The sequence below is a fragment of the Lithobates pipiens genome, unplaced genomic scaffold (genome assembly GCF_037356315.1).
Source record: "Lithobates pipiens isolate NorthernLeopardFrog02 unplaced genomic scaffold, aLitPip1_a1.2 Scaffold_37, whole genome shotgun sequence".
Taxonomy (NCBI): domain Eukaryota; kingdom Metazoa; phylum Chordata; class Amphibia; order Anura; family Ranidae; genus Lithobates; species Lithobates pipiens.
The window spans coordinates 5,366,881-5,381,827 of NW_027507825.1; the positions used below are offsets into that span (position 1 = coordinate 5,366,881).

A 14,947-nucleotide genomic window follows, 5' to 3' on the forward strand; every position below is an offset into this window, starting at 1 on the left:
GTTAAAAGCACCCCGCTAGCGGCTGTAAAACGCAGCTAAAACAACAGTAAAGTGCTGCTAATACGACAGTAAAGCGCCACTAAAACTAGCCCCTGCACCTAAGTGTGAAAGTGCCCTTAGTAAAATACATGTTTTTGTTTGTTTTATTTATCACTTGAAATGCTCACACTATGACAAGTGACGCCAGGCATACATACGTCTTCATGTCACACCTATTTTTTTATTACAACGCTATAAACACACAAGGAAGTCAATGCAATAGAAAATGTGCCGATTTTTTTCTTATAAAATGTGAATATCAGGTTTGTTGCCCAATCCGGCGTTGTGCAAACGTACTTTGTTATGATGGGGGGCGGAGTTTTCTGAGAGTCCGAGAAATCTTTTGGCACTTAAAAATGTTGTTTCTGGCTCTCTGGCTCTGCAGACGTGAAGGATCCATCCGTGTAGAAGGTTGGTCAGGTTGGTACCGGTGATGGGTGGTGAAGGTCTAATTCTAATTGGAACTTTCTCAAGCAGTTGCACTCTTTTCCCCATCATTGAATGTATTAATATTGTAAGGTGGGAGGGGATAATAATCTGTGTAGACGGTGTTCAGGGAATTGTTATCTTTTGCATTTTTTGGTTTTGGTTTGGAAATCTTTAAAAAAAACGGGCAAAAGATTCCTTCACATTTATTTTTATTTGTGTCCTATTGTTAGATATCTCTTTACTACTTTTCCCAGAGAAACAATTAATGCCGCGTACACACGATCGGAGTTCTCGGCGGAAAAGGCTCTGATGGTTTTCCCCGACCGAATTTCCAACGGAATTCGGCTCAAGCTGTCTTGCCTACACACGGTCACACCAAATTCCGATCGTTTATAACGCGGTGACGTACAACGCGTACGACGGGACTAGAAAAAGGAAGTTCAATAGCCAGTAGCCAATAGCTTCCATCTCGTAGTTGAATCTGAGCATGCGTGATTTTTGGCATGTCGGAATTGCGTACACACGATCGGAATTACCGATAGAATGTTCTTCCGTCGGGAAAATTGAGAACACGCTATCGATTTTTGGCTGGCGGAAATTCGGACAGCTAAATTCTTTTTTTTTTTTTTTAAGATATTTTTTATTGAAAGGCTGAGACATTACAAATATCCATATAACGTGATGGCAAAACAAACAGATAACACTTGTATATCATACAGGGAGAACATTTTCAACATGTTCATGTAGCAATATCAATCTCTCTAGCTTAACAGGTACATCAGTTTCTCCTTTTAATGTCAGCCAATAGATTTTTATTTTCATAGAAAAGAACTGTAAAACACAAAAAGATAAGGAAAACGCACAGTTAAGTCATAACTTTATATAATGTTTCTAGTACCGATCCAGGGTGCCCAGTTAAAGTAAAAGCCAGAGGATTTCCCTTCTGATGTGGAAAGGATCTGTTCGTACTTAAAAGTTACATCCATTGTCTTATTCAACTCACTAATATTTGGGGGGTCGGGGGACTTCCATTTTTTGGCTATTAAGAGTCTAGCTGTTGTCAAGATTTGAACCACTATAAATCTAAGAGATGGGGGAAATTGATCTATGCGGAGGTTTAATATTGCTAGTTCCGGTGTAGCCACACTGATAATCCCAATAGTTCTGGAGATTAGGGCAAATACTCCTCTCCAAAAGCTCCTGATGTAGGAGCATTCCCACACCATATGTAGTAAGGTGCCCACTTTCCCACACCCTTTCCAGCATACGTTCGAGGTATTTTCTGCAAATTTCGCGGTAATATAAGGAGTGTAGTACCACCTAAGAAGGAGTTTCTGAGATGTTTCCCAATGTGATATGGATCTGATGTGACGGGCGCTACTCTTTACAGCTACTTTCCATTGCTCATCCGAGAATGAGGTGTCCAGATCCGTCTCCCATTTCTGAAGAGGATGTGTTTTCTTAAAAACACTTTTAGATTGCAAGAGATCATAAAAAATGGAGATGCCCCCCTTAAGTTTCATATCGTCAGACCAAAACGACCATGCCTGGTGGGGAATGAGAACAGTGCATCTCCTATGATGTTTTAGGAAAGAAGAAATTCGCAAATATGTAAAATAGGCTGTATTTGGAATATCGTATTTGTTTACTAGCTGTCTAAAGGGAATCAGTTTATTATTTTGAAACAGATCTGAGACCAAGGTCAGACCCTTCTGCTCCCAAAGTGACACATCAATGTCCGCCAGGCATGCGCTCAAAGAAGAGATAGGAATCGAAATCTCCGTCAAAGTCTGGTGGCTGGTCACATTGAGAACAAAGTGTCTCCAAGTTTCTATCACTAACTTGATTATGGGATATTGTGATTTGATATTTGCATTGAGAAGTGACGAAGCCAGCAATGTAGAATACAGTGAGTTGGAGAGTAGCCAAGCATTTTCTATAGAAGCCCATTGTTTGTCCGGTTCGGACAGGATCCAATACTTAATTTGATCGAGTATACAAGCCCTATAGTAGTCTCTCAGGATAGGAAACCCCATACCACCCGAGTCCTTCTTACAACATAAAATAGTACTAGAGCATCTGGGTTTCCTGTCTTGCCACACAAATGAGGAGAGCTGTGCTTGGGCAGATGTGAAAAAAGACTGGGGAATGTGGATAGGCAGAGCTCTAAAAAGATATAAAAGTTTTGGTAGTACCAACATTTTGTATGCCGCTAATCTACCCATCCAGGATAGGTAATATTTCTTAAGATTAGTCATTTCTTGGTGAAGGGAGGAAAGTAAAGGTAAAAAATTCACTTTGAATAAGCCAGAACTAGGTGATATCAATTTAATGCCTAAATATGGAATCGGTTGGTTCGTCCACGGGTAGGGATATCTATTGGCTAGATCTTTCCGTGTTGCTCTCTTAATGTTGATAGCTAATATATTGGACTTAGACGCGTTAACCTTATAGTAGGAAATTTTATTGAACTGTTCTAAAGTATCATGTACTGCTGGCAGTGAAACGGATGGCCGGGAAAGGGATAAGATTACATCATCTGCAAAGAGTGTTATTGAATAAGAAAATTTCGCAATTGGAATACCTATGATGTCTGGGTGTGTGCGAATTGTTTCTGCTAGGGGCTCCATTATAAGGGCAAAAATTAACGGGGACAACGGACACCCTTGCCTTGTTCCATTCGAGATGTCAAAACTTTCCGAAAACATCCCCTCCGTAAATACCATTGCCGAAGGGTTCGTATATAGGGCCGAGATGGCTGAATATATATTCCCTTCCAACCCAAATTTGTCGAGTACCTTACTCAGATACCCCCAGTGGACCCTATCGAAGGCCTTCTCTGCATCTAGGGTAAGAAGCAGAGAAGGATCCCTCGAGGTCTCAGCCATATGAATCAAGTTAATAATTTTCCTGGTTGCATCAGGGGCTTGGCGACCCTTAATGAATCCCACCTGGTCGCTTTTAATTAGAGAAGGTAGAATTGTGGACAACCTATTTGCCAAAATCTTTGCAAAAATTTTTAGATCCACATTTAGTAAGGATATCGGTCTAAAGTTTTGAGTGGACTCCGTTGGTTTCCCTGGCTTGGGTATTGTTATTATTGTGGCGGCTAACATTTCCCGGGGAAAAGAGTTGGTTGAAGTTGCTTTCTCAAATGTGTTTAGAAGGTGACGGTCAATAATGGGGTAGAATGCCCTATAGTACTCCGACGAGAAACCGTCTAGGCCTGGGGATTTATTTAAAGGTAATGCTAGTATTGTTTTATGCAGTTCAGTCAGCGTTATGGGTTCGTTCAAAGCAGTTAGTTGGTCTTGATCTATTCGTGGGAGTAGCAACTTGTCAAGGAAACGTTCAATCGCGTCCGTGGTCGGTTGGGGAGTGGAATTATCGTCTCTTAAATTGTATAAAGCGCTATAATAATCCCGAAAAGCGTTGGCTATGTCTTTTGGGTTGGATAGTTTAACACCTGTAATTGGGTGGTGGATAAACGGTATTTTTTGTTTAATGGTTCTCTCTCTAGTCTGTCTAGCCAACAGTTTTCCTGCTCGATTCCCTTGGTGGTAGAACCGGGCTTTCCATTTCTTTAGGATACGGTCCTGTTGTGATATCAGCAATAATCTTATTTCGTGTCTAAGACCGTCCAGTTGGGAACCAATAGCAGGTTGGGGCGACTTTTTGTTTTGATCTTCTAACTTACCGATCTGGGAAAGGAGACTATCGATTTTTAGATTTCTCTGCTTAACGGCTGTATTTCTGAGTTTAATTAAAACCCCTCTCATAAACGCTTTGTGGGCGTTCCATACAGTGAAGGGGTCCGACACAGACTGGGCGTTGTTTATAAAAAACTCCTGTAATTCCGAGGCAATCTGCAATTTAAATTTGGGATGCGAGAAAAGGGAAGTATCGTTTCTCCATCTATTGGCCCTAGTCTCCGTCGGACACCCCTCCACTACTACGGAAACTGGGGCATGGTCAGACCATGAAATATTATGTATTGCAGACCAAGTAACCTTCTGGAGCAGAAATTTGTCAACTAGAAATAGGTCTATTCTTGAGTACGAATTATACACACTAGAATAATAGGAATAATCCCTTTCTGAGGAATGTTGGCATCTCCATACATCGTACAACCCATATGTTGTCATGAAATGCGCAAGGGTAATCCTGTCCCTGGATTTGTGAGGCCTCGAAGACACATCAAGGGCTTGGTTTGGTATCGTGTTGAAGTCGCCACAGAGTACAAGATAACCCTTGCGCACTGAAGCCACCTTCTTACCTACTTTGTGCAGAAAAGACAGTTGTTTAGAATTTGGTACATACACATTAACAATAGTATAAACCACATTATCGATTTCCCCTATTAGGATAATGTATCTACCCGCAGTGTCTATTTCAACCTGCAGACATTTAAATTGTAAGCTGTTGCGTATTAGTATAGCTACTCCCTTCTGTTTTTTCTGAGCATTAGCTAGAAAAACTGTTGAAAAATGTCTATTACGAAGTTGCGGGTGTTTAGAGTCCAATAAATGGGTTTCCTGAAGGCAAAGTATATCACTTTGTAATTTCAGGGCTTCCTTCCACAGTAGGCTTCGTTTGTGAGGACTATTAAGCCCTCTGACCGGACAGCTAAATTCTGATGGAGCGTACACACGGTCGTATTTTCCGATGAAAAGCTCTCATCGGTCTTTTTCTGGCCGGAATTCCGATCCCGTGTGTACGCGGCATTAGAAGTCTCTCCAAAGTCAGAAGAAACTCTTTCATAGTTGTCAGGTGTCCCCACTGGAAGATATTCCCTCCCATCTTTTTCTTGTGACTACTGCAGAAATAGGGCCGAGATGGCTGAATATATATTCCCTTCCAACCCAAATTTGTCGAGTACCTTACTCAGATACCCCCAGTGGACCCTATCGAAGGCCTTCTCTGCATCTAGGGTAAGAAGCAGAGAAGGATCCCTCGAGGTCTCAGCCATATGAATCAAGTTAATAATTTTCCTGGTTGCATCAGGGGCTTGGCGACCCTTAATGAATCCCACCTGGTCGCTTTTAATTAGAGAAGGTAGAATTGTGGACAACCTATTTGCCAAAATCTTTGCAAAAATTTTTAGATCCACATTTAGTAAGGATATCGGTCTAAAGTTTTGAGTGGACTCCGTTGGTTTCCCTGGCTTGGGTATTGTTATTATTGTGGCGGCTAACATTTCCCGGGGAAAAGAGTTGGTTGAAGTTGCTTTCTCAAATGTGTTTAGAAGGTGACGGTCAATAATGGGGTAGAATGCCCTATAGTACTCCGACGAGAAACCGTCTGGGCCTGGGGATTTATTTAAAGGTAATGCTAGTATTGTTTTATGCAGTTCAGTCAGCGTTATGGGTTCGTTCAAAGCAGTTAGTTGGTCTTGATCTATTCGTGGGAGTAGCAACTTGTCAAGGAAACGTTCAATCGCGTCCGTGGTCGGTTGGGGAGTGGAATTATCGTCTCTTAAATTGTATAAAGCGCTATAATAATCCCGAAAAGCGTTGGCTATGTCTTTTGGGTTGGATAGTTTAGCACCTGTAATTGGGTGGTGGATAAACGGTATTTTTTGTTTAATGGTTCTCTCTCTAGTCTGTCTAGCCAACAGTTTTCCTGCTCGATTCCCTTGGTGGTAGAACCGGGCTTTCCATTTCTTTAGGATACGGTCCTGTTGTGATATCAGCAATAATCTTATTTCGTGTCTAAGACCGTCCAGTTGGGAACCAATAGCAGGTTGGGGCGACTTTTTGTTTTGATCTTCTAACTTACCGATCTGGGAAAGGAGACTATCGATTTTTAGATTTCTCTGCTTAACGGCTGTATTTCTGAGTTTAATTAAAACCCCTCTCATAAACGCTTTGTGGGCGTTCCATACAGTGAAGGGGTCCGACACAGACTGGGCGTTGTTTATAAAAAACTCCTGTAATTCCGAGGCAATCTGCAATTTAAATTTGGGATGCGAGAAAAGGGAAGTATCGTTTCTCCATCTATTGGCCCTAGTCTCCGTCGGACGCCCCTCCACTACTACGGAAACTGGGGCATGGTCAGACCATGAAATATTATGTATTGCAGACCAAGTAACCTTCTGGAGCAGAAATTTGTCAACTAGAAATAGGTCTATTCTTGAGTACGAATTATACACACTAGAATAATAGGAATAATCCCTTTCTGAGGAATGTTGGCATCTCCATACATCGTACAACCCATATGTTGTCATGAAATGCGCAAGGGTAATCCTGTCCCTGGATTTGTGAGGCCTCGAAGACACATCAAGGGCTTGGTTTGGTATCGTGTTGAAGTCGCCACAGAGTACAAGATAACCCTTGCGCACTGAAGCCACCTTCTTACCTACTTTGTGCAGAAAAGACAGTTGTTTAGAATTTGGTACATACACATTAACAATAGTATAAACCACATTATCGATTTCCCCTATTAGGATAATGTATCTACCCGCAGTGTCTATTTCAACCTGCAGACATTTAAATTGTAAGCTGTTGCGTATTAGTATAGCTACTCCCTTCTGTTTTTTCTGAGCATTAGCTAGAAAAACTGTTGAAAAATGTCTATTACGAAATTTGCGGGTGTTTAGAGTCCAATAAATGGGTTTCCTGAAGGCAAAGTATATCACTTTGTAATTTCAGGGCTTCCTTCCACAGTAGGCTTCGTTTGTGAGGACTATTAAGCCCTCTGACCGGACAGCTAAATTCTGATGGAGCGTACACACGGTCGTATTTTCCGATGAAAAGCTCTCATCGGTCTTTTTCTGGCCGGAATTCCGATCCCGTGTGTACGCGGCATTAGAAGTCTCTCCAAAGTCAGAAGAAACTCTTTCATAGTTGTCAGGTGTCCCCACTGGAAGATATTCCCTCCCATCTTTTTCTTTTGACTACTGCAGAAAGTTGGATTATTACAATGGTCACCAGGAGAAGCCGAGAGGGTGAATCTGTCCAATGGTGATGTGGAGAGCAATAAAACCTGATGGGGGTTTTAATGGGAGTGGCAAAAGTGCCTTTCTGCGTAGCTGGGAAGTAATAAGAATGTGAGTATAAGTGACTGTAGGTGCTTGCAGTGCAGAGACAACACTATCCAGTGCCCGGGTAAAAGTTAGGAAACTGTCCCCCCTTCATGGATGGAGAAAGGGTGTCAGGACCTGGATCTGAACCTGGAACCTCTGCTTAGTGGCGGTTGGTGCTCAAAATTTTTGGGGGGTGCAAACAAACTGAAAAATTATGAAACAAAAATCCCATCAATTGCAGCCTCACTGTGCCCATCAAATGCTGCCACTGTGCCCATCAAACGCTGCCACTGTGCCCATCAAACGCTACCACTGTGCCCATCAAACGCTGCCTTTGTGTCCCAAATGTTGCCACTGTGCCCCAAATGTTGCCACTGTGTCCATTAAATGCTGCCACTGTGCCCATTAAATGCTGCCACTGTGCCCATTAAATGCTGCCACTGTGCCCAAAATGTTGCCACTGTGCCATCTGCCAACACTTACCTTGTCTCAGATGGGCAGCTGGTGACGGTGGCAGGCGGCGAGCGGTGTCCTCCATTTCTTCCCCAACCCCGATGTCTTCTCCTGCCCACTCCTCCTCTCCTCCTCTGCTATGATTGGATGCTTGGTAGGCGTCCAATCACAGCGCCTGTCATTTCAGCCAATCAGGTGACAGGTAACACAGACCCGGCAACCTGATTGGCTGAGAGGCGGTTCAATGTTAGCAAGTGGGAAGTGAATGCACAGCGTTGCGCCCGCTGCTCACATTTTTGTGTGCCTATGGCTCTAATCGGGTGCTTCCAAAAAACACCCCCGCCAGTGTAATTCAGATGCTCGGCGCCTGAAAATGGTCCGAGTACCTGAATAGGGGGTGCAGCGACCATAGATAGATAGATTCATGTGCTGCATGAATCTATCGTGATTAGAGCGGTGCAGGAGAGAAGGAGCAGCGCTCCTGCGCCCTTTATGGATGCACCACCACTGCCGCTGCTATGTCTGGTAGTAAATCTTCTTGCTGAGCTACCTGAGATTCTGGACAGCTCGCTATCTGATTCCTTAGACCAAGGGTCTCCAAACTATGACCCTCCAGTTGTTAAGGTACTACAATTCCCATCATGCCCAGTCATGTCTGTGAATGTCAGAGTTTTACAATGCCTCATGGGACGTGTAGTTCTGCAACAGCTGGAGGGCCGTAGTTTGGAGATCCCTGCCTTAGACAATCCTGTCTTGTATCTCATTTCTTGTGAACCTTGAACTCTTTGCTCCTCCCGTTAACTTCCTATTTAAGCCTTTGCACCTCCTGTTTGCCAGATTATTGTGCTGTTCCCTGCCAATATCTCCACCTGCTGTCCACATCTTTTCTACCATGCATTGCCGACATTTGGCTTGTTCCTCAGCTACACTTCTACTTGATCCCAACCTGCTACATCTAGTACTTGGCCCTCTCTTGCTCACCTCCTAGTGGGGCAATCCTACGGACCATGATCTGGTGCTAGCACACAGAAAAACCCATCCCCACCATCAGGAGTGCTGGTGAAGACTGGTTAGTGCTTAGACCCTGCAGCTTGGGTGAGCCTGCGTCATCTGCTATGGTGACCTGCTTGCATGCTTATTCCTGCTGGTTGATGGGAGTGTCTCTGCTGCTACGGCTACTGGCCGCTGAGCCTGACCCCTGACTGTGACAAGGTAATTGGGACTAAAAGAGGTTGGTGCAGCACACCGTGCCAAAATATCCACACCTGACCCATCTACCCAGAAGATATCTATGTGATGAAGAACCAGACAAATTGTTTAGAGAATTTTTCCTCTTTATCAAGTACAGTATGTAGCGGGGTCTCTTTAAGAACTATAAAACTACTGTTCCCAGAACCTCGCTGGTTCCCAGGATGCTTTGAGTTATGCCCCAGAGACTTATGGGGGAGGAAATATAAGGAGGGGGAGAGGCCTAGTTCGCTCTCTTTGGACACCCCCCTCTCTCCTAGCAAGAGGAGGTCTGTGCTGAACTGCTGAAAGCACAAGGCCTGAAGCCTGGGCCTTGTGCTCTTTTCCAAAGAGCTCTCTGCCAGCTTAGTTGCACCTGAGAGACATTTTCTCATCTTTGCTGCAGTACACCAGAAGGATTGAAGACTGGGAGGTCCGTGGATTCCTGTTCCTAGACGAAAAGGCAGAGAAACCGGACTTGGACTTGTCCGAGTGGTGAGAGCTGTTTAGAGACAGATGCTTTATCTTTATTATTCGTTTGGATTACAAAGTTGTTCTTCAAGTGCACCACCGAAAGATTGCTAGCGAATATTGTTTTACTGGACTTCCATTTAGATCAGTCAGGCCTGACTGCATAGGTAGATAGTGCTGTATGTTAGTTTACCCATGCGGGGAAGTAGCTGAAAAAGGGCAGCGTTAGAGTTGCATAGCAATACTTTATTATGCTGATTACTCTGTTCATCTTTATCACTGGTTACTGCAGGGACCTGCTTATGTGTTGCAATCCAAATGTTTGATTTATGTTATTCCTTTTTTAAAACACACCAAGTAAAGTCAGTTATATACTTTCAAAGATTGTCTATGAGCTTGAGTTATCCACCCAGGCACACACACATATTTAGAGTATAAGTGATTTAATGTGTATTGCTAGTTACTAACTGTGCCAAAGTGGGTAGTGCAGATTGCCGGGGGGTTGGCGGAGCTGTGCTCAGGACCCAAACCAAACTTGCGGCCCTCTTAAGTGAGGGTATCGCTATAAGTATATTACAAAAGTGAGTACACCCCTCACATTTTGGAAGAAATTACACTTGGCTACAATGTAAAGTAGTGAGTGTACAACTTGTATAACAGTGTAAATTTGCTGTCCCTTTAAAATACCTCAAGACACAGCCATTAATGTCTAAACCGCTGGCAACAAACGTTAGTACACCGCTAAGTGAAAATGTCCGAATTGGGCCCAAAGTGTCAATATTTTGTGTGGCCACCATTATTTTCCAACACTGCCTTAACCCTCTTGGGCATGGAGGTCACCAGAGCTTCACAGGTTGGCACTGGAGTCCTCTTCCCCTCCCCCATGATGACATCACAGAGCTGGTGGATGTTGGAGACCTTGCACTCCTCCACCTTCCGTTTGAGGATGTCCCACAGATGATCAATAGGGTTTAGGTCTGGAGACATGCTTGGCCAGTCCATCACCTTTACCCTCAGCTTCTTTAGCAAGGCAGTGGTCGTCTTGGAGGTGTGTTTGGGGTCGTTATCGTGTATCATCAAGGGATGGTATCATGCTCTGCTTCAGTATGTCACAGTACATGTTGGCATTCATGGTTCCCACAATGTACTGTAGCTCCCCAGTGCCGGCAGATAATGGTGGAGACGCCATAGTCTAATGCCCTGGGGAAAGATGTAAAACTGCCCCCCCACATTGGGTGGAGAAGGGGATGGGACCAATAGCAGCACACGCTGCACTGAAATGTATGGAATGGTTGTGATGTTCCCAAATAGTGCAAATGGTTGTGTGCACTCCAAACTGAAGAGTTTAATATCAGTGCACAAATATGGGGCTGTGTCAGTGGTGTCACTGGAAGGGAAAAATGCCCCTATGTCATTAAGGTCAGTGAAAGGAAAAATGTCACTGCTTAGGTGGTGTCACTAGAAGGAAAACATGGCTCTGTGTTAGTGATGTCACTGTAGGTAAAAAAACATCTTTGTGTCGGTGTTGTCACTAGTAAGGCCGCGTACACACGCGGGGACTGTTCGCCCAACTTTGTCCGCTGAACAGTGTTTCGGCGGACAGTCCGCTCGTGTGTGGGCTTTCAGTGGACAGTTTCAGCGGACAGTCTGCTGAACAAAGTTTTTCGGAATTTCCGAAAAACTGTCCGCTGAAACTTGGTTTCAGCGAACAGTCCCCTCGTGTGTAGGCTTGTTCGTCAAACTAAGTTCCGCGCATGCTCAGAAAGGATTTACACGCCGAAAGTTGTAATGCAATGTATAGGACGTCATATTTTCCGTCCCGTCGTACGTGCCGTTCACGTCATCGCGCACGGTTTCAGCAAACTGTTCGTTCGTCGTGTGTGGGCAAGTCCGTCCATGCTAATTTTGAGCGGACTGTTTGCCGAAACTGTTTGACGGACAAAGTTGAGCGAACAGTCCCCGCGTGTGTACGCGGCCTAAGAGAAAATGTCCCAACAGCTGTGGTTTTACTGGAAGGAAAAAATGCCCCTATGTCAGTAGTGACATTGGAAGGAAAATGTCACCACATAGGTGGTGTCACTGTACAGAAAAAAAGTCTATGTGTCTTTGGGGTCAGGCCCATTATTATAAAACACTAATAGACTGGATAGAATTTCTCTGATGATTTCTCTGTATTTGCTCAGGAAAATCTGTCCTGCTGCTGGCTAATTTATATCAAACCCTTTAAAAGCATTGGGGAATCACAGATGATAAAGCAGTGTACACATTGGCCAGCAGGAGGACAGATTAAAGCGGGAGTCCGCCGGGACTCCGCGTTTTTTTTTTTTTTTTTTAAAAGCCAGCATCTACAAATACTGCAGCTGCTGACTTTTAAAATAGTGACACTTACCTGTCCAGCGCGCCCGCGATGTCGGCACCCGAAGCCGATCTCTCGATCGTCTCTCGGGTGCTGCCGCCGCCATCTTGGGTATGGGAATCAGGAAGTGGAGCCTTTCGGCTTCATTTCCCGGTTCCCTACTGCACATGCGCGAGTCGCGCTGCACAATAAGGACGCTCCCCGCTGCCTCTGGGATCTGTGTGTTTCCCAGCAGGCAGCGGGGCACTTGCGGAAAGGGGCGTAATCTACGCCCCTTTCCGCAGAGAGCTATCCCGGAAGTGGGTGCAGAATACCTGTACTGTACAGGTATCTGCACCCCCCTCCCCCCTGAAAGGTGCCAATTGTGGCGCCGGAGGGGGGGAGGGTTCCGATGAGCGGAAGGTCCACTTTAGGGTGGACCTCCACTTTAAATAAAGAACTAACCAAAATGTACTAGAGACACAAGGCACAGATACGAGATGTAAGAGACTGCAGAGGTGGTATAAATAAAGCAGGACCGGAGCAGAAGATTGCTCTTGGCCGGGGACTCAGGAAGCCATACCTGAGAGAGCTGCTGATCTGAAGTTTGTTTTGTGAGAGAAAGAAAAGTTTGCATGAAAAAAACAAAAAAAAAAACAGAAAATAAATCCTTGCCCTCCAGGCACTAACTAAACATTTCAGGCTCTTATCTCACAGGTGAAGGACTTCTCCCAGTCACCCACAAAACAAAGATAATGCAAACTTTTCTTTCTCTCACAAAACAAACTTCAGATCAGCAGCTCACCAGTCCAGCTTTATTTATACCACCTGTTGGTGGACACAAGTGGACCGTAACATCTGGTCCGGAACAAACCCTGCTAAGGTGGTTTGTAAAACCTGGACCGGATTCCCCCTTAGTTCCCTGCACACGAACGCATGCGAAGTAAAACATAAAGTCCATCGATCACCTCGCCTTTCATAATGTCCCAATATTTACATAGTTAATCTGGTTGAAAAAAGGACCATCTAGTTCAACCAACATAGAAAAAAAAATGTAAAAAGGACAAACACCGAAAGCTCATCATATCCCCCCTTATGTATTTATACATGGAGATCATATCCCCCCCTTATGTATTTATACATGGAGATCATATCCCCGTTATGTATTTATACATGGAGATCATATCCCCGTTATGTATTTATACATGGAGGTCATATCCCCCCTTATGTATTTATACATGGTGATCATATCCCCCCCTTAGGTATTTATACATGGAGATCATATCCCCCCTTATGTATTTATACAGGGTGATCATACCCCCCCTTATGTATTTATACATGGTGATCATACCCCCCCCCCCTATGTATTTATACATGGAGATCATATTCCCCCTTATGTATTTATGCATGGAGATCATATCCCCCCTTATGTATTTATACATGGATATCATATCCCCCCCTTATGTATTTATACATGGAGATCATATCCCCCCTCATGTATTTATACATGGAGATCATATCCCCCCTTATGTATTTATACATGGAGATCATATCCCCCCATATGTATTTATACATGGAGATCATATCGCCCTTATATATTTATACATGGAGATCATATCCCCCCCTTATGTATTTATACATGGAGATCATATCCCCACCATTTTGGCTAGGGCAGCACTGAGGCTCAGAGGAACATACAGGGATTACTTCAGAATAACAAAAGTACCAGTAGTAAACAGCGGGAGTTCCGGATTTTCCATTAGGGTTGAGGGAGACCTTACTTCCCTAGGCTGGGCGGGATGCGGCTGCGGCGGTCATCGCTTTCTGGTAAGCAGGTTATTCATACACTTTGGGTGGTGATTCGGAGGGACTTCGTTTGCTTTGAAGATTTTGTCACGATTATCAAACTTATTTCTGCTTTGATTTGGATGGACACTATTTTATAAGAAACTATGGACTTTTTTTCTATGATGGGACTTTGCTTTAGTTTTCCTTTTTGTCACTTTTTTCGTTTTTGTACCTCTTTTCAATCTTTCATGTATATTCACAATTATATATATTTATGAGTTTGTAATTAGCGCTGCATCTTTTTTGACATTGCACTTTATTTGGAGTTTCTGCACTGGACATTTTGATGTTAGCAGCTTATTTATTTATTATTTCACAAGTTACTTTTTTTTTGCTATAGCATAGCGCCAGCCTTAGGACAGGCAGTAAAGCCCGGCAGCTTCGCAGACGTCTCTCTCCGTCACATCTGTGAAGTATGCTGCGCTTTGTGAATGGCCGGCAGAGTGGGGAGGAGGGGGGGGGGCGAACCTCTGATTGCGTTTGCTTGGCGAACTCAATCAGAAGTGGGAGAGGGTACCTATCAAAAACCTTTTTTGGGTGGGGCGGCGGGTACTTGGTTTTTGATAGGTACCTGCTCCCCCCACCCATGAAAGGTGCCAATTGTGGCAGAAGATGGGGGAGGGGGGACAAGTGGAGCTTCCCCTTTTGGGTGGTGCTCCACTTTAACCACTTGCCGCCCGCCATATAGCAAAATGGCGGTGGCAAAGTGGTTTTAATATCCTGACCGGACGTCATATGACGTGATCAGGATATTAAGCCGCTGCGTGCCCCCGGGGGCGCGCATCGCGGCGATCGTTGTTGCAGGGTGTCAGTCTGACACCCGGCAACTAAGATCTCGGTAAAGAGTCTCCGACGGAGACTCTTTACCACGTGATCAGCCGTGTCCAATCACAGCTGATCACAGTGTAAAAAGGGAGAGACGATGATCGGCTTTTCCTCACTCACATCTGTCAGTCGTGAGTAGAAGAGAGCTGATCGGCTGCTCCTCTGACGGGGGGGTCTGTGCTGATCGATTATCAGCACAGCCCCCCCCCCCCCCTGAGGATGCCCACACTGGACCACCAGGGACACCATCAGACCACCAGGAGATGCCCAGCACCAGGTATGCCCCCTAGACCACC

The 14,947-nt window shown here is 44.5% G+C and overlaps 1 protein-coding gene across 2 annotated transcripts in view; it reads left to right on the forward strand.

Annotated features, from left to right (window-relative positions):
- The first annotated feature begins 358 nt into the window (after positions 1 to 358).
- The window catches only part of LOC143956505 (alpha-1-antitrypsin-like), a 52,916-nt gene continuing 38,327 nt past the window's right edge, over positions 359 to 14,947 (forward strand). The window contains exon 1 of one of the 2 annotated variants that reach the window (XM_077466706.1): positions 359 to 459. The gene's annotated coding sequence lies outside the window, so the exon portion shown is untranslated. The remainder of the gene's footprint in view (positions 460 to 14,947) is intronic. The other variant, XM_077466707.1, reaches the window with a different exon arrangement.